Source organism: Somniosus microcephalus, unplaced genomic scaffold, assembly GCF_052327205.1.
Source record: "Somniosus microcephalus isolate GS21.2 unplaced genomic scaffold, FLI_Smic_1.0 unresolved_chr9, whole genome shotgun sequence".
In the NCBI taxonomy this organism is placed as follows: Eukaryota; Metazoa; Chordata; class Chondrichthyes; order Squaliformes; family Somniosidae; genus Somniosus; species Somniosus microcephalus.
Window position 1 is genome coordinate 28,277,771 of NW_028225187.1, and position 19,104 is coordinate 28,296,874.

Below are 19,104 nucleotides of genomic sequence, written 5' to 3' on the forward strand. Positions count from 1 at the left end.
GTGAGACCAGTTTAATCTAGGCAGCCTGGGAATGAGGTTCCTGGCTTGAGGTGGGATCAGTTTAATCTAGGCAGCCTGGGAATGAAGTTCCTGGATTGAGGTGGGAGCAGTTTAATCTGGGCAGCCTGGGAATGAAGTTCCTGGGTTGAGGTGGGAGCAGTTTAATCTAGGCAGCCTGGGAATGAAGTTCCTGGATTGAGGTGAGAGCAGTTTAATCTAGGCAGCCTGGGAATGAAGTTCCTGGATTGAGGTGGGAGCAGTTTAATCTAGGCAGCCTGGGAATGAGGTTCCTGGGTTGAGGTGGGAGCAGTTTAATCTAGGCAGCCTGGGAATGAAGTTCCTGGATTGAGGTGGGAGCAGTTTAATCTAGGCAGCCTGGGAATGAGGTTCCTGGATTGAGGTGGGAGAAGTTTCTAGGCAGCCTGGGAATGAAGTTCCTGGATTGAGGTGGGAGCAGTTTAATCTAGGCAGCCTGGGAATGAGGTTCCTGGATTGAGGTGGGAGCAGTTTAATCTAGGCAGCCTGGGAATGAGGTTCCTGGATTGAGGTGGGAGCAGTTTAATCTAGGAAGCCTGGGAACGAAGTTCCTGGATTGAGGTGGAAGCAGTTTAATCTAGGCAGCCTGGGAATGAAGTTCCTGGATTGAGGTGAAAGCAGTTTAATCTAGGCAGCCTGGGAATGAGGTTCCTGGATTGAGGTGAGAGCAGTTTAATCTAGGCAGCCTGGGAATGAGGTTCCTGGGTTGAGGTGGGAGCAGCTTAATCTAGGCAGCCTGGGAATGAGGTTCCTGGATTGAGGTGGGAGCAGTTTAATCCAGGCAGCCTGAGAATGAGGTTCCTGGATTGAGGTGGGAGCAGTTTAATCCAGGCAGCCTGAGAATGAGGTTCCTGGATTGAGGTGGGAGCAGTTTAATCTAGGCAGCCTGGGAATGAAGTTCCTGGATTGAGGTGGGAACAGTTTAATCCAGGCAGCCTGAGAATGAGGTTCCTGGATTGAGGTGGGAGCAGTTTAATCTAGGCAGCCTGGGAATGAGGTTCCTGGATTGAGGTGGGAGCAGTTTAATCTAGGCAGCCTGGGAATGAGGTTCCTGGATTGAGGTGGAAGCAGTTTAATCTAGGCAGCCTGGGAATGAAGTTCCTTGATTGAGGTGGGAGCAGTTTAATCTAGGCAGCCTGGGAATGAAGTTCCTGAATTGAAGTATGAGCAGTTTAATCTAGGCAGCCTGGGAATGAGGTTCCTGGATTGAGGTGAGAGCAGTTTAATCTAGGCAGCCTGGGAATGAGGTTCCTGGATTGAGGTGAGACCAGTTTAATCTAGGCAGCCTGGGAATGAGGTTCCTGGCTTGAGGTGGGATCAGTTTAATCTAGGCAGCCTGGGAATGAGGTTCCTGGATTGAGGTGGGATCAGTTTAATCTAGGCAGCCTGGGAATGAGGTTCCTGGATTGAGGTGGGAGCATTTTAATCCAGGCAGCCTGGGAATGAGGTTCCTGGATTGAGGTGAGACCAGTTTAATCTAGGCAGCCTGGGAATGAGGTTCCTGGATTGAGGTGGGAGCAGTTTAATCTAGGCAGCCTAGGAATGAGGTTCCTGGATTGAGGTGAGAGCAGTTTAATCTAGGCAGCCTGGGAATGAGGTTCCTGGATTGAGGTGAGAGAAGTTTAATCTAGGCTGCCTGGGAATGAAGTTCCTGGATTGAGGTGGGAGCAGTTTAATCAAGGCAGCCTGGGAATGAAGTTCCTGGATTGAGGTGGGAGCAGTTTAATCTAGGCAGCCTGGGAAGGAAGTTCCAGGATTGAGGTGAGAGAAGTTTAATCTAGGCAGCCTGGGAATGAAGTTCCTGGATTGAGGTGGGAGCAGTTTAATCTAGGCAGCCTGGGAATGAAGTTCCTGGATTGAGGTGGGAGCAGTTTAATCTAGGCAGCCTGGGAAGGAAGTTCCAGGATTGAGGTGAGAGCAGTTTAATCTAGGCAGCCTGGGAATGAAGTTCCTGGATTGAGGTGGGAGCAGTTTAATCTAGGCAGCCTGGGAATGAAGTTCCTGGATTGAGGTGGGAGCAGTTTAATCAAGGCAGCCTGGGAATGAAGTTCCTGGATTGAGGTGGGAGCAGTTTAATCTAGGCAGCCTGGGAATGAAGTTCCTGAATTGAGGTGGGAAGAGTTTCATCTAGGCAGACTGGGAATGAGGTTCCTGGATTGAGGTGGGAGCAGTTTAATCTAGGGAGACTGGGAATGAAGTTCCTGGGTTGAGGAGAGAGCAGTTTAATCGAGGCAGCCTGGGAATGAGGTTCCTGGATTGAGGTGAGAGCAGTTTAATCTCGGCAGCCTGGGAATGAGGTTCCTGGATTGAGGTGGGAGCAGTTTAATCTAGGCAGCCTGGGAATCAGGTTCCTGGATTGAGGTGAGAGCAGTTTAATCTAGGCAGCCTGGGAATGAAGTTCCTGGATTGAGGTGGGAGCAGTTTAATCTAGGCAGCCTGGGAATGAAGTTCCTGGATTGAGGTGAGAGCAGTTTAATCTAGGCAGCCTGGGAATGAAGTTCCTGGATTGAGGTGGGAGCAGTTTAACCTAGGCAGCCTGGGAATGAAGTTCCTGGGTTGAGGAGAGAGCAGTTTAATCGAGGCAGCCTGGGAATGAGGTTCCTGGATTGAGGTGGGAGCAGTTTAATCTAGGCAGCCTGGGAATGAAGTTCCTGGATTGAGGTGGGAGCAGTTTAATCTAGGCAGCCTGGGAATGAGGTTCCTGGATTGACGCGAGAGCAGTTTAATCTCGGCAGCCTGGGAATGAGGTTCCTGGATTGTGGCGGGAGCAGTTTAATCTCGGCAGCCTGGGAATGAGGTTCCTGGATTGAGGTGGAAGCAGTTTAATCTAGGCCGCCTGGGAATGAGGTTCCTGGATTGAGGTGGGAGCAGTTTAATCTAGGCAGCCTGGGAATGAGGTTCCTGGATTGAGGTGGGAGCAGTTTAATCTAGGCAGCCTGGGAATGAGGTTCCTGGGTTGAGGTGAGAGCAGTTTAATCTAGGCAGCCTGGGAATGAAGTTCCTGGATTGAGGTGAGAGCAGTTTAATCTAGGCAGACTGGGAATGAGGTTCCTGGATTGAGGTGAGAGCAGTTTAATCTAGGCAGCCTGGGAATGAGGTTCCTGGGTTGAGGTGGGAGCAGTTTAATCTAGGCAGCCTGGGAATGAAGTTCCTGGATTGAGGTGGGAGCAGTTTAATCTAGGCAGCCTGGGAATGAGGTTCCTGGATTGAGGTGGGAGCAGTTTAATCTAGGCAGCCTAGGAATGAAGTTCCTGGATTGAGGTGGGAGCAGTTTAACCTAGGCAGCCTGGGAATGAGGTTCCTGGATTGAGGTGAGAGCAGTTTAATCTAGGCAGCCTGGGAATGAGGTTCCTGGATTGAGGTGAGAGCAGTTTAATCTAGGCAGCCTGGGAATGAGGTTCCTGGATTGAGGTGGGAGGATTTTAATCTAGGCAGCATGTGAATGCGGTTCCTGGATTGAGGTGAGACCAGTTTAATCTAGGCAGCCTAGGAATGAGGTTCCTGGAATGAGGTGAGAGCAGTTTAATCTAGGCAGCCTGGGAATGAGGTTCCTGGATTGAGGTGAGAGCAGTTTAATCTAGGCAGCCTAGGAATGAGGTTCCTGGATTGAGGTGAGAGCTGTTTAATCTAGGCAGCATGGGAATGAAGTTCCAGGATTGAGGTGGGAGCAGTTTAATCTAGGCAGCCTGGGAATGAGGTTCCTGGCTTGAGGTGGGATCAGTTTAATCTAGGCAGCCTGGGAATGAAGTTCCTGGATTGAGGTGGGAGCAGTTTAATCTAGGCAGCCTGGGAATGAGGTTCCTGGATTGAGGTGGAAGCAGTTTAATCTAGGCAGCCTGGGAATGAAGTTCCTGGATTGAGGTGTGAGCAGTTTAATCTAGGCAGCCTGGGAATGAAGTTCCTGAATTGAAGTATGAGCAGTTTAATCTAGGCAGCCTGGGAATGAGGTTCCTGGATTGAGGTGAGAGCAGTTTAATTTAGGCAGCCTGGGAATGAGGTTCCTGGATTGAGGTGAGAGCAGTTTAATCTAGGCAGCCTGGGAATGAGGTTCCTGGATTGTGGTGAGACCAGTTTAATCTAGGCAGCCTGGGAATGAGGTTCCTGGCTTGAGGTGGGATCAGTTTAATTTAGGCAGCCTGGGAATGAGGTTCCTGGATTGAGGTGGGATCAGTTTAATCTAGGCAGCCTGGGAATGAGGTTCCTGGATTGAGGTGGGAGCATTTTAATCTAGGCAGCCTGGGAATGAAGTTCCTGGATTGAGGTGGGAGCAGTTTAATCTAGGCAGCCTGGGAATGAAGTTCCTGGATTGAGGAGAGAGCAGTTTAATCTAGGCAGCCTGGGAATGAGGTTCCTGGATTGAGGTGGGAGCAGTTTAATCTAGGCAGCCTGGGAAGGAAGTTCGAGGATTGAGGTGGGAGCAGTTTAATCTAGGCAGCCTGGGAATGAAGTTCCTGGATTGAGGTGAGATCAGTTTAATCTAGGCAGCCTGGGAATGAAGTTCCTGGATTGAGGTGAGATCAGTTTAATCTTGGCAGCCTGCGAATGAAGTTCCTGGATTGAGGTGGGAGCAGTTTAATCTAGGCAGCCTGGGAATGAAGTTCCTGGATTGAGGTGGGAGCAGTTTAATCTAGGCAGCCTGGGAATGAAGTTCCTGGATTGAGGTGGGAGCAGTTTAATCTAGGCAGCCTGTGAATGAAGTTCCTGGATTGAGGTGAGAGCAGTTTAATCTAGGCAGCCTGGGAATGAAGTTCCTGGATTGAGGTGGGAGCAGTTTAATCTAGGCAGCCTGGGAATGAAGTTCCTGGATTGAGGTGGGAGCAGTTTAATCTAGGCAGACTGGGAATGAAGTTCCTGGATTGAGGTGGGAGCAGTTTAATCTAGGCAGCCTGGGAATGAAGTTCCTGGATTGAGGTGGGAGCAGTTTAATCTAGGCAGCCTGGGAAGGAAGTTCCTGGATTGAGGTGGGAGCAGTTTAATCTAGGCAGCCTGGGAATGAAGTTCCTGGGTTGAGGTGGGAGCAGTTTAATCTAGGCAGCCTGGGAATGAGGTTCCTGGATTGACGCGAGAGCAGTTTAATCTAGGCAGCCTGGGAATGAAGTTCCTGGATTGAGGTGGGAGCAGTTTAATCTAGGCAGCCTGGGAATGAAGTTCCTGGATTGAGGTGGGAGCAGTTTAATCTAGGCAGCCTGGGAATGAGGTTCCTGGCTTGAGGTGGGATCAGTTTAATCTAGGCAGCCTGGGAATGAGGTTCCTGGATTGAGGTGGGAGCAGTTTAATCTAGGCAGCCTGGGAATGAAGTTCCTGGATTGAGGTGGGAGCAGTTTAATCTAGGCAGCCTGGGAATGAGGTTCCTGGATTGAGGTGGGAGCAGTTTAATCTAGGCAGCCTGGGAATGAAGTTCCTGGATTGAGGTGGGAGCAGTTTAATCTAGGCAGCCTGGGAATGAAGTTCCTGGATTGAGGTGGGATCAGTTTAATCTAGGCAGCCTGGGAATGAGGTTCCTGGATTGAGGTGGGAGCAGTTTAATCTAGGCAGCCTGGGAATGAAGTTCCTGGATTGAGGTGGGATCAGTTTAATCTAGGCAGCCTGGGAATGAGGTTCCTGGATTGAGGTGGGAGCAGTTTAATCTAGGCAGCCTGGGAATGAGGTTCCTGGATTGAGGTGGGAGCAGTTTAATCTAGGCAGCCTGGGAATGAGGTTCCTGGATTGAGGTGAGAGCAGTTTAATCTAGGCAGCCTGGGAATGAGGTTCCTGGATTGAGGTGGGAGCAGTTTAATCTAGGCAGCCTGGGAATGAGGTTCCTGGATTGAGGTGGGAGCAGTTTAATCTAGGCAGCCTGGGAATGAAGTTCCTGAATTGAAGTATGAGCAGTTTAATCTAGGCAGCCTGGGAATGAGGTTCCTGGATTGAGGTGAGAGCAGTTTAATCTAGGCAGCCTGGGAATGAGGTTCCTGGATTGTGGTGAGACCAGTTTAATTTAGGCAGCCTGGGAACGAGGTTCCTGGCTTGAGGTGGGATCAGTTTAATCTAGGCAGCCTGGGAATGAGGTTCCTGGATTGAGGTGGGATCAGTTTAATCTAGGCAGCCTGGGAATGAGGTTCCTGGATTGAGGTGGGAGCATTTTAATCTAGGCAGCATGTGAATGCGGTTCCTGGATTGAGGTGGGAGCAGTTTAATCTAGGCAGCCTGGGAATGAAGTTCCTGGATTGAGGTGAGAGCAGTTTAATCTAGGCAGCCTGGGAATGAAGTTCCAGGATTGAGGTGAGAGCAGTTTAATCTAGGCTGCCTGGGAATGAAGTTCCTGGATTGAGGTGGGAGCAGTTTAATCTAGGCAGCCTGGGAATGAAGTTCCTGAATTGAGGTGGGAAGAGTTTCATCTAGGCAGACTGGGAATGAGGTTCCTGGATTGAGGTGGGAGCAGTTTAATCTAGGCAGCCTGGGAATGAAGTTCCTGGATTGAGGTGGGAGCAGTTTAATCTAGGCAGCCTGTGAATAAAGTTCCTGGATTGAGGTGGGAGCAGTTTAATCTAGGCAGCCTGGGAATGAGGTTCCTGGATTGAGGTGGGAGCAGTTTAATCTAGGCAGCCTGGGAATGAAGTTCCTGGATTGAGGTGAGAGCAGTTTAATCTAGGCAGCCTGTGAATGAAGTTCCTGGATTGAGGTGGGAGCAGTTTAATCTAGGCAGCCTGGGAATGAAGTTCCTGGATTGAGGTGAGAGCAGTTTAATCTAGGCAGCCTGTGAATGAAGTTCCTGGATTGAGGTGGGAGCAGTTTAATCTAGGCAGCCTGGGAATGAAGTTCCTGGATTGAGGTGGGAGCAGTTTAATCTAGGCAGCCTGGGAATGAAGTTCCTGGATTGAGGTGGGAGCAGTTTAATCTAGGCAGCCTGGGAATGAAGTTCCTGGATTGAGGTGGGAGCAGTTTAATCTAGGCAGCCTGGGAATGAAGTTCCTGGATTGAGGTGGGAGCAGTTTAATCTAGGCAGCCTGGGAATGAAGTTCCAGGATTGAGGTGGGAGCAGTTTAATCTAGGCAGCCTGGGAATGAGGTTCCTGGATTGAGGTGGGAGCAGTTTAATCTAGGCAGCCTGGGAAGGAAGTTCCTGGATTGAGGTGGGAGCAGTTTAATCTAGGCAGCCTGGGAATGAAGTTCCTGGATCGAGGTGAGAGCAGTTTAATCTAGGCAGCCTGGGAATGAAGTTCCTGGATTGAGGTGGGAGCAGTTTAACCTAGGCAGCCTGGGAATGACGTTCCTGGGTTGAGGAGAGAGCAGTTTAATCTAGGCAGCCTGGGAATGAGGTTCCTGGATTGAGGTGGGAGCAGTTTAATCTAGGCAGCCTGGGAATGAGGTTCCTGGATTGAGGTGGGAGCAGTTTAATCTAGGCAGCCTGGGAATGAGGTTCCTGGATTGACGCGAGAGCAGTTTAATCTAGGCAGCCTGGGAATGAGGTTCCTGGATTGAGGTGAGACCAGTTTAATCTAGGCAGCCTGGGAATGAGGTTCCTGGATTGAGGTGGGAGCAGTTTAATCTAGGCCGCCTGGGAATGAGGTTCCTGGATTGAGGTGGGAGCAGTTTAATCTAGGCAGCCTGGGAATGAGGTTCCTGGATTGAGGTGGAAGCAGTTTAATCTAGGCAGCCTGGGAATGAGGTTCCTGGATTGAGGTGGGAGCAGTTTAATCTAGGCAGCCTGGGAATGAGGTTCCTGGATTGAGGTGGGAGCAGTTTAATCTAGGCAGCCTGGGAATGAGGTTCCTGGATTGAGGTGGGAGCAGTTTAATCTAGGCAGCCGAGGAATGAAGTTCCTGGATTGAGGTGGGAGCAGTTTAATCTAGGCAGCCTGGGAATGAGGTTCCTGGATTGTGGTGAGACCAGTTTAATTTAGGCAGCCTGGGAACGAGGTTCCTGGCTTGAGGTGGGATCAGTTTAATCTAGGCAGCATGTGAATGAGGTTCCTGGATTGAGGTGAGACCAGTTTAATCTAGGCAGCCTAGGAATGAGGTTCCTGGATTGAGGTGGGAGCAGTTTAATCTGGGCAGCCTGGGAATGAAGTTCCTGGATTGAGGTGAGAGCAGTTTAATCTAGGCAGCCTGGGAATGAGGTTCCTGGATTGAGGTGGAAGCAGTTTAATCTAGGCAGCCTGGGAATGAAGTTCCAGGATTGAGGTGAGAGCAGTTTAATCTAGGCAGCCTGGGAATGAGGTTCCTGGATTGAGGTGGGAGCAGTTTAATCTAGGCAGCCTGGGAATGAGGTTCCTGGATTGAGGTGGGAGCAGTTTAATCTAGGCAGCCTGGGAATGAAGTTCCTGGATTGAGGTGAGACCAGTTTAATCTCGGCAGCATGGGAATGAAGTTCCTGGATTGAGGTGAGATCAGTTTAATCTGGGCAGCCTGGGAATGAAGTTCCTGGATTGAGGTGGGAGCAGTTTAATCTAGGCAGCCTGGGAATGAAGTTCCTGAATTGAGGTGGGAAGAGTTTCATCTAGGCAGACTGGGAATGAGGTTCCTGGATTGAGGTGGGAGCAGTTTAACCTAGGCAGCCTGTGAATGAAGTTCCTGGATTGAGGTGGGAGCAGTTTAACCTAGGCAGCCTGGGAATGAGGTTCCTGGATTGAGGTGGGAGCAGTTTAATCTAGGCAGCCTGGGAATGAAGTTCCTGGATTGAGGTGAGAGCAGTTTAATCTAGGCAGCCTGGGAAGGAAGTTCCTGGATTGAGGTGGGAGCAGTTTAATCTAGGCAGCCTGGGAATGAAGTTCCTGGATTGAGGTGAGAGCAGTTTAATCTAGGCAGCCTGGGAATGAAGTTCCTGGGTTGAGGAGAGAGCAGTTTAATCTAGGCAGCCTGGGAATGAGGTTCCTGGATTGAGGTGAGAGCAGTTTAATCTAGGCAGCCTGGGAATGAAGTTCCTGGATTGAGGTGAGAGCAGTTTAATCTAGGCAGCCTGGGAATGAAGTTCCTGGATTGAGGTGAGATCAGTTTAATCTAGGCAGCCTGGGAATTAAGTTCCTGGATTGAGGTGGGAGCAGTTTAATCTAGGCAGCCTGGGAATGAAGTTCCTGAATTGAGGTGGGAAGAGTTTCATCTAGGCAGACTGGGAATGAGGTTCCTGGATTGAGGTGGGAGCAGTTTAATCTAGGCAGCCTGTGAATGAAGTTCCTGGATTGAGGTGGGAGCAGTTTAATCTAGGCAGCCTGGGAATGAAGTTCCTGGATTGAGGTGGGATCAGTTTAATCTAGGCAGCCTGGGAATGAGGTTCCTGGATTGAGGTGGGAGCAGTTTAATCTAGGCAGCCTGGGAATGAGGTTCCTGGATTGAGGTGGGAGCAGTTTAATCTAGGCAGCCTGGGAATGAGGTTCCTGGATTGAGGTGAGAGCAGTTTAATCTAGGCAGCCTGGGAATGAGGTTCCTGGATTGAGGTGGGAGCAGTTTAATCTAGGCAGCCTGGGAATGAGGTTCCTGGATTGAGGTGGGAGCTGTTTAATCTAGGCAGCCTGGGAATGAAGTTCCTGAATTGAAGTATGAGCAGTTTAATCTAGGCAGCCTGGGAATGAGGTTCCTGGATTGAGGTGAGAGCAGTTTAATCTAGGCAGCCTGGGAATGAGGTTCCTGGATTGTGGTGAGACCAGTTTAATTTAGGCAGCCTGGGAACGAGGTTCCTGGCTTGAGGTGGGATCAGTTTAATCTAGGCAGCCTGGGAATGAAGTTCCTGGATTGAGGTGGGAGCAGTTTAATCTAGGCAGCCTGGGAATGAAGTTCCTGGATTGAGGTGGGAGCAGTTTAATCTAGGCAGCCTGGGAATGAAGTTCCTGAATTGAGGTGGGAAGAGTTTCATCTAGGCAGACTGGGAATGAGGTTCCTGGATTGAGGTGGGAGCAGTTTAATCTAGGCAGACTGGGAATGAAGTTCCTGGATTGAGGTGAGAGCAGTTTAATCTAGGCAGCCTGTGAATGAAGTTCCTGGATTGAGGTGGGAGCAGTTTAATCTAGGCAGCCTGGGAATGAAGTTCCTGGATTGAGGTGGGAGCAGTTTAATCTAGGCAGCCTGGGAAGGAAGTTCCTGGATTGAGGTGGGAGCAGTTTAATCTAGGCAGCCTGGGAATGAAGTTCCTGGATCGAGGTGAGAGCAGTTTAATCTAGGCAGCCTGGGAATGAAGTTCCTGGATTGAGGTGGGAGCAGTTTAACCTAGGCAGCCTGGGAATGACGTTCCTGGGTTGAGGAGAGAGCAGTTTAATCTAGGCAGCCTGGGAATGAGGTTCCTGGATTGAGGTGGGAGCAGTTTAATCTAGGCAGCCTGGGAATGAGGTTCCTGGATTGAGGTGGGAGCAGTTTAATCTAGGCAGCCTGGGAATGAGGTTCCTGGATTGACGCGAGAGCAGTTTAATCTAGGCAGCCTGGGAATGAGGTTCCTGGATTGAGGTGAGACCAGTTTAATCTAGGCAGCCTGGGAATGAGGTTCCTGGATTGAGGTGGGAGCAGTTTAATCTAGGCCGCCTGGGAATGAGGTTCCTGGATTGAGGTGGGAGCAGTTTAATCTAGGCAGCCTGGGAATGAGGTTCCTGGATTGAGGTGGAAGCAGTTTAATCTAGGCAGCCTGGGAATGAGGTTCCTGGATTGAGGTGGGAGCAGTTTAATCTAGGCAGCCTGGGAATGAGGTTCCTGGATTGAGGTGGGAGCAGTTTAATCTAGGCAGCCTGGGAATGAGGTTCCTGGATTGAGGTGGGAGCAGTTTAATCTAGGCAGCCGAGGAATGAAGTTCCTGGATTGAGGTGGGAGCAGTTTAATCTAGGCAGCCTGGGAATGAGGTTCCTGGATTGTGGTGGGAGCAGTTTAATCTAGGCAGCATGTGAATGAGGTTCCTGGATTGAGGTGAGACCAGTTTAATCTAGGCAGCCTAGGAATGAGGTTCCTGGATTGAGGTGGGAGCAGTTTAATCTGGGCAGCCTGGGAATGAAGTTCCTGGATTGAGGTGAGAGCAGTTTAATCTAGGCAGCCTGGGAATGAGGTTCCTGGATTGAGGTGGAAGCAGTTTAATCTAGGCAGCCTGGGAATGAAGTTCCAGGATTGAGGTGAGAGCAGTTTAATCTAGGCAGCCTGGGAATGAGGTTCCTGGATTGAGGTGGGAGCAGTTTAATCTAGGCAGCCTGGGAATGAGGTTCCTGGATTGAGGTGGGAGCAGTTTAATCTAGGCAGCCTGGGAATGAAGTTCCTGGATTGAGGTGAGACCAGTTTAATCTCGGCAGCATGGGAATGAAGTTCCTGGATTGAGGTGAGATCAGTTTAATCTGGGCAGCCTGGGAATGAAGTTCCTGGATTGAGGTGGGAGCAGTTTAATCTAGGCAGCCTGGGAATGAAGTTCCTGAATTGAGGTGGGAAGAGTTTCATCTAGGCAGACTGGGAATGAGGTTCCTGGATTGAGGTGGGAGCAGTTTAACCTAGGCAGCCTGGGAATGAAGTTCCTGGATTGAGGTGGGAGCAGTTTAATCTAGGCAGCCTGGGAATGAAGTTCCTGGATTGAGGTGGGAGCAGTTTAATCTAGGCAGCCTGGGAATGAAGTTCCAGGATTGAGGTGGGAGCAGTTTAATCTAGGCAGCCTGGGAAGGAAGTTCCTGGATTGAGGTGGGAGCAGTTTAATCTAGGCAGCCTGGGAATGAAGTTCCTGGATTGAGGTGAGATCAGTTTAATCTAGGCAGCCTGGGAATGAAGTTCCTGGATTGAGGTGGGAGCAGTTTAATCTAGGCAGCCTGGGAATGAAGTTCCTGGGTTGAGGAGAGAGCAGTTTAATCTAGGCAGCCTGGGAATGAGGTTCCTGGATTGAGGTGGGAGCAGTTTAATCTAGGCAGCCTGGGAATGAGGTTCCTGGATTGAGGTGGGAGCAGTTTAATCTAGGCAGCCTGGGAATGAGGTTCCTGGATTGTGGTGGGAGCAGTTTAATCTAGGCAGCCTGGGAATGAGGTTCCTGGATTGAGGTGGGAGCAGTTTAATCTAGGCAGCCTGGGAATGAGGTTCCTGGATTGAGGTGGGAGCAGTTTAATCTAGGCAGCCTGGGAATGAGGTTCCTGGATTGACGCGAGAGCAGTTTAATCTAGGCAGCCTGGGAATGAGGTTCCTGGATTGTGGTGGGAGCAGTTTAATCTAGGCAGCCTGGGAATGAGGTTCCTGGATTGAGGTGGGAGCAGTTTAATCTAGGCAGCCTGGGAATGAGGTTCCTGGATTGAGGTGGGAGCAGTTTAATCTAGGCCGCCTGGGAATGAGGTTCCTGGATTGAGGTGGGAGCAGTTTAATCTAGGCAGCCTGGGAATGAGGTTCCTGGATTGAGGTGGGAGCAGTTTAATCTAGGCAGCCTGGGAATGAAGTTCCTGGATTGAGGTGGGAGCAGTTTAATCTAGGCCGCCTGGGAATGAGGTTCCTGGATTGAGGTGGGAGCAGTTTAATCTAGGCAGCCTGGGAATGAGGTTCCTGGATTGAGATGGGAGCAGTTTAATCTAGGCAGCCGAGGAATGAAGTTCCTGGATTGAGGTGGGAGCAGTTTAATCTAGGCAGCCTGGGAATGAGGTTCTTGGTTTGAGGTGGGAGCATTTTAATCTAGGCAGCCTGGGAATGAGGTTCCTGGATTGAGGTGAGATCAGTTTAATCTAGGCAGCCTGTGAATGCGGTTCCTGGATTGAGGTGAGACCAGTTTAATCTAGGCAGCCTAGGAATGAAGTTCCTGGATTGAGGTGGGAGCAGTTTAATCTCGGCAGCCTAGGAATGAGGTTCCTGGATTGAGGTGAGAGCAGTTTAATCTAGGCAGCCTGGGAATGAAGTTCCTGGATTGAGGTGGGAGCAGTTTAATCTAGGCAGCCTGGGAATGAAGTTCCTGGATTGAGGTGGGAGCAGTTTAATCTCGGCAGCCTAGGAATGAGGTTCCTGGATTGAGGTGAGAGCAGTTTAATCTAGGCAGACTGGGAATGAGGTTCCTGGATTGAGGTGAGAGCAGTTTAATCTAGGCAGCCTAGGAATGAAGTTCCTGGATTGAGGTGGGAGCAGTTTAATCTCGGCAGCCTAGGAATGAGGTTCCTGGATTGAGGTGAGAGCAGTTTAATCTAGGCAGACTGGGAATGAGGTTCCTGGATTGAGGTGAGAGCAGTTTAATCTAGGCAGCCTGGGAATGAAGTTCCTGGATTGAGGTGGGAGGATTTTAATCTAGGCAGCCTGGGAATGAGGTTCCTGGATTGAGGTGAGAGCAGTTTAATCTAGGCAGCCTGGGAATGAGGTTCCTGGATTGAGGTGAGAGCAGTTTAATCTAGGCAGCCTGGGAATGAAGTTCCTGGGTTGAGGTGGGAGCAGTTTAATCTAGGCTGCCTGGGAATGAAGTTCCTGGATTGAGGTGGGAGCAGTTTAATCTAGGCAGCCTGGGAATGAGGTTCCTGGATTGAGGTGAGAGCAGTTTAATCTAGGCAGCCTGGGAATGAAGTTCCTGGATTGAGGTGAGATCAGTTTAATCTAGGCAGCCTGGGAATTAAGTTCCTGGATTGAGGTGGGAGCAGTTTAATCTAGGCAGCCTGGGAATGAAGTTCCTGAATTGAGGTGGGAAGAGTTTCATCTAGGCAGACTGGGAATGAGGTTCCTGGATTGAGGTGGGAGCAGTTTAATCTAGGCAGCCTGTGAATGAAGTTCCTGGATTGAGGTGGGAGCAGTTTAATCTAGGCAGCCTGGGAATGAAGTTCCTGGATTGAGGTGGGAGCAGTTTAATCTAGGCAGCCTGGGAATGAAGTTCCTGGATTGAGGTGGGAGCAGTTTAATCTAGGCAGCCTGGGAATGAAGTTCCTGGATTGAGGTGGGAGCAGTTTAATCTAGGCAGCCTGGGAATGAAGTTCCTGGATTGAAGTGGGAGCAGTTTAATCTAGGCAGCCTGGGAATGAAGTTCCTGGATTGAGGTGGGAGCAGTTTAATCTAGGCAGCCTGGGAATGAAGTTCCAGGATTGAGGTGAGAGCAGTTTAATCTAGGCAGCCTGGGAATGAAGTTCCTGGGTTGAGGAGAGAGCAGTTTAATCTAGGCAGCCTGGGAATGAGGTTCCTGGATTGAGGTGGGAGCAGTTTAATCTCGGCAGCCTGGGAATGAGGTTCCTGGATTGAGGTGGGAGCAGTTTAATCTAGGCAGCCTGGGAATGAGGTTCCTGGATTGAGGTGGGAGCAGTTTAATCTAGGCAGCCTGGGAATGTGGTTCCTGGATTGAGGTGGGAGCAGTTTAATCTAGGGAGCCTGGGAATGAGGTTCCTGGATTGATGCGAGAGCAGTTTAATCTAGGCAGCCTGGGAATGAGGTTCCTGGATTGTGGTGGGAGCAGTTTAATCTCGGCAGCCTGGGAATGAGGTTCCTGGATTGAGGTGGAAGCAGTTTAATCTAGGCCGCCTGGGAATGAGGTTCCTGGATTGAGGTGGGAGCAGTTTAATCTAGGCAGCCTGGGAATGAAGTTCCTGGATTGAGGTGGGAGCAGTTTAATCTAGGCAGCCTGGGAATGAGGTTCCTGGATTGAGGTGGGAGCAGTTTAATCTAGGCAGCCTGGGAATGAGGTTCCTGGATTGAGGTGGGAGCAGTTTAATCTAGGCAGACTGGGAATGAGGTTCCTGGATTGAGGTGGGAGCAGTTTAATCTAGGCAGCCTGGGAATGAAGTTCCTGGATTGAGGTGGGAGCAGTTTAATCTAGGCAGCCTGGGAACGAGGTTCCTGGATTGAGGTGGGAGCAGTTTAATCTAGGCAGCATGTGAATGAGGTTCCTGGATTGAGGTGGGAGCAGTTTAATCTAGGCAGCCTGGGAATGAGGTTCCTGGTTTGAGGTGGGAGCAGTTTAATCTAGGCAGCCTGGGAATGAAGTTCCTGGATTGAGGTGGGAGCAGTTTAATCAAGGCAGCCTGGGAATGAGGTTCCTGGATTGAGGTGGGAGCAGTTTAATCTAGGCAGCCTGGGAATGAAGTTCCTGGATTGAGGTGGGAGCAGTTTCTAGGCAGCCTGGGAATTAAGTTCCTGGATTGAGGTGGGAGCAGTTTAAACTAGGCAGCCTGGGAATGAAGTTCCAGGATTGAGGTGGGAGCAGTTTAGTCTAGGCAGCCTGGGAATGAAGTTCCTGGATTGAGGTGGGAGCAGTTTAATCTAGGCAGACTGGGAATGAGGTTCCTGGATTGAGGTGGGAGCAGTTTAATCTAGGCAGACTGGGAATGAGGTTCCTGGATAGAGGTGGGAGCAGTTTAATCTAGGCAGCCTGGGAATGAAGTTCCTGGATTGAGGTGGGAGCAGTTTAATCTAGGCAGCCTGGGAATGAGGTTCCTGGATTGAGGTGGGAGCAGTTTAATCTAGGCAGCCTGGGAATGAAGTTCCTGGATTGAGGTGGGAGCAGTTTAATCTAGGCAGCCTGGGAATGAGGTTCCTGGATTGAGGTGGGAGCAGTTTAATCTAGGCAGCCTGGGAATGAAGTTCCTGGATTGAGGTGAGAGCAGTTTAATCTAGGCAGCCTGGGAATGAGGTTCCTGGGTTGAGGTGGGAGCAGTTTAATCTAGGCAGCCTGGGAATGAAGTTTCTGGATTGAGGTGAGAGCAGTTTAATCTAGGCAGCCTGGGAATGAAGTTCCTGGATTGAGGTGGGAGCAGTTTAATCTAGGCAGCCTGGGAATGAGGTTCCTGGATTGAGGTGGGAGCAGTTTAATCTAGGCAGCCTGGGAATGAAGTTCCTGGATTGAGGTGGGAGCAGTTTCTAGGCAGCCTGGGAATTAAGTTCCTGGATTGAGGTGGGAGCAGTTTCTAGGCAGCCTGGGAATTAAATTCCTGGATTGAGGTGGGAGCAGTTTAAACTAGGCAGCCTGGGAATGAGGTTCCTGGATTGAGGTGGGAGCAGTTTAATCTAGGCAGCCTGGGAATGAGGTTCCTGGATTGACGCGAGAGCAGTTTAATCTAGGCAGCCTGGGAATGAGGTTCCTGGATTGTGGTGGGAGCAGTTTAATCTCGGCAGCCTGGGAATGAGGTTCCTGGATTGAGGTGGGAGCAGTTTAATCTAGGCCGCCTGGGAATGAGGTTCCTGGATTGAGGTGGGAGCAGTTTAATCTAGGCAGCCTGGGAATGAGGTTCCTGGATTGAGGTGGGAGCAGTTTAATCTAGGCCGCGTGGGAATGAGGTTCCTGGATTGAGGTGGGAGCAGTTTAATCTAGGCAGCCTGGGAATGAGGTTCCTGGATTGAGATGGGAGCAGTTTAATCTAGGCAGCCGAGGAATGAAGTTCCTGGATTGAGGTGGGAGCAGTTTAATCTAGGCAGCCTGGGAATGAGGTTCTTGGTTTGAGGTGGGAGCATTTTAATCTAGGCAGCATGTGAATGCGGTTCCTGGATTGAGGTGAGACCAGTTTAATCTAGGCAGCCTAGGAATGAAGTTCCTGGATTGAGGTGGGAGCAGTTTAATCTCGGCAGCCTAGGAATGAGGTTCCTGGATTGAGGTGAGAGCAGTTTAATCTAGGCAGCCTGGGAATGAAGTTCCTGGATTGAGGTGGGAGCAGTTTAATCTAGGCAGCCTGGGAATGATGTTCCTGGATTGAGGTGGGAGCAGTTTAATCTCGGCAGCCTAGGAATGAGGTTCCTGGATTGAGGTGAGAGCAGTTTAATCTAGGCAGACTGGGAATGAGGTTCCTGGATTGAGGTGAGAGCAGTTTAATCTTGGCAGCCTAGGAATGAAGTTCCTGGATTGAGGTGGGAGCAGTTTAATCTCGGCAGCCTAGGAATGAGGTTCCTGGATTGAGGTGAGAGCAGTTTAATCTAGGCAGACTGGGAATGAGGTTCCTGGATTGAGGTGAGAGCAGTTTAATCTAGGCAGCCTGGGAATGAAGTTCCTGGATTGAGGTGGGAGGATTTTAATCTAGGCAGCCTGGGAATGAGGTTCCTGGATTGAGGTGAGAGCAGTTTAATCTAGGCAGCCTGGGAATGAGGTTCCTGGATTGAGGTGAGAGCAGTTTAATCTAGGCAGCCTGGGAATGAAGTTCCTGGGTTGAGGTGGGAGCAGTTTAATCTAGGCTGCCTGGGAATGAAGTTCCTGGATTGAGGTGGGAGCAGTTTAATCTAGGCAGCCTGGGAATGAGGTTCCTGGATTGAGGTGAGAGCAGTTTAATCTAGGCAGCCTGGGAATGAAGTTCCTGGATTGAGGTGAGAACAGTTTAATCTAGGCAGCCTGGGAATGAAGTTCCTGGATTGAGGTGAGATCAGTTTAATCTAGGCAGCCTGGGAATTAAGTTCCTGGATTGAGGTGGGAGCAGTTTAATCTAGGCAGCCTGGGAATGAAGTTCCTGAATTGAGGTGGGAAGAGTTTCATCTAGGCAGACTGGGAATGAGGTTCCTGGATTGAGGTGGGAGCAGTTTAATCTAGGCAGCCTGTGAATGAAGTTCCTGGATTGAGGTGGGAGCAGTTTAATCTAGGCAGCCTGGGAATGAAGTTCCTGGATTGAGGTGGGAGCAGTTTAATCTAGGCAGCCTGGGAATGAAGTTCCTGGATTGAGGTGGGAGCAGTTTAATCTAGGCAGCCTGGGAATGAAGTTCCTGGATTGAGGTGGGAGCAGTTTAATCTAGGCAGCCTGGGAATGAGGTTCCTGGATTGAGGTGGGAGCAGTTTAATCTAGGCAGCCTGGGAATGAAGTTCCTGGATTGAGGTGGGAGCAGTTTAATCTAGGCAGCCTGGGAATGAAGTTCCTGGATTGAGGTGGGAGCAGTTTAATCTAGGCAGCCTGGGAATGAAGTTCCAGGATTGAGGTGAGAGCAGTTTAATCTAGGCAGCCTGGGAATGAAGTTCCTGGGTTGAGGAGAGAGCAGTTTAATCTAGGCAGCCTGGGAATGAGGTTCCTGGATTGAGGTGGGAGCAGTTTAATCTCGGCAGCCTGGGAATGAGGTTCCTGGATTGAGGTGGGAGCAGTTTAATCCAGGCAGCCTGGGAATGAGGTTCCTGGATTGAGGTGGGAGCAGTTTAATCTAGGCAGCCTGGGAATGTGGTTCCTGGATTGAGGTGGGAGCAGTTTAATCTAGGCAGCCTGGGAATGAGGTTCCTGGATTGATGCGAGAGCAGTTTAATCTAGGCAGCCTGGGAATGAGGTTCCTGGATTGTGGTGGGAGCAGTTTAATCTCGGCAGCCTGGGAATGAGGTTCCTGGATTGAGGTGGAAGCAGTTTAATCTAGGCCGCCTGGGAATGAGGTTCCTGGATTGAGGTGGGAGCAGTTTAATCTAGGCAGCCTGGGAATGAAGTTCCTGGATTGAGGTGGGAGCAGTTTAATCTAGGCAGCCTGGGAATGAGGTTCCTGGATTGAGGTGGGAGCAGTTTAATCTAGGCAGCCTGGGAATGAGGTTCCTGGATTGAGGTGGGAGCAGTTTAATCTAGGCAGACTGGGAATGAGGTTCCTGGATTGAGGTGGGAGCAGTTTAATCTAGGCAGCCTGGGAATGAAGTTCCTGGATTGAGGTGGGAGCAGTTTAATCTAGGCAGCCTGGGAACGAGGTTCCTGGATTGAGGTGGGAGCAGTTTAATCTAGGCAGCATGTGAATGAGGTTCCTGGATTGAGGTGGGAGCAGTTTAATCTAGGCAGCCTGGGAATGAGGTTCCTGGTTTGAGGTGGGAGCAGTTTAATCTAGGCAGCCTGGGAATGAAGTTCCTGGATTGAGGTGGGAGCAGTTTAATCAAGGCAGCCTGGGAATGAGGTTCCTGGATTGAGGTGGGAGCAGTTTAATCTAGGCAGCCTGGGAATGAAGTTCCTGGATTGAGGTGGGAGCAGTTTCTAGGCAGCCTGGGAATTAAGTTCCAGGATTGAGGTGGGAGCAGTTTAGTCTAGGCAGCCTGGGAATGAAGTTCCTGGATTGAGGTGGGAGCAGTTTAATCTAGGCAGACTGGGAATGAGGTTCCTGGATTGAGGTGGGAGCAGTTTAATCTAGGCAGACTGGGAATGAGGTTCCTGGATAGAGGTGGGAGCAGTTTAATCTAGGCAGCCTGGGAATGAAGTTCCTGGATTGAGGTGGGAGCAGTTTAATCTAGGCAGCCTGGGAATGAGGTTCCTGGATTGAGGTGGGAGCAGTTTAATCTA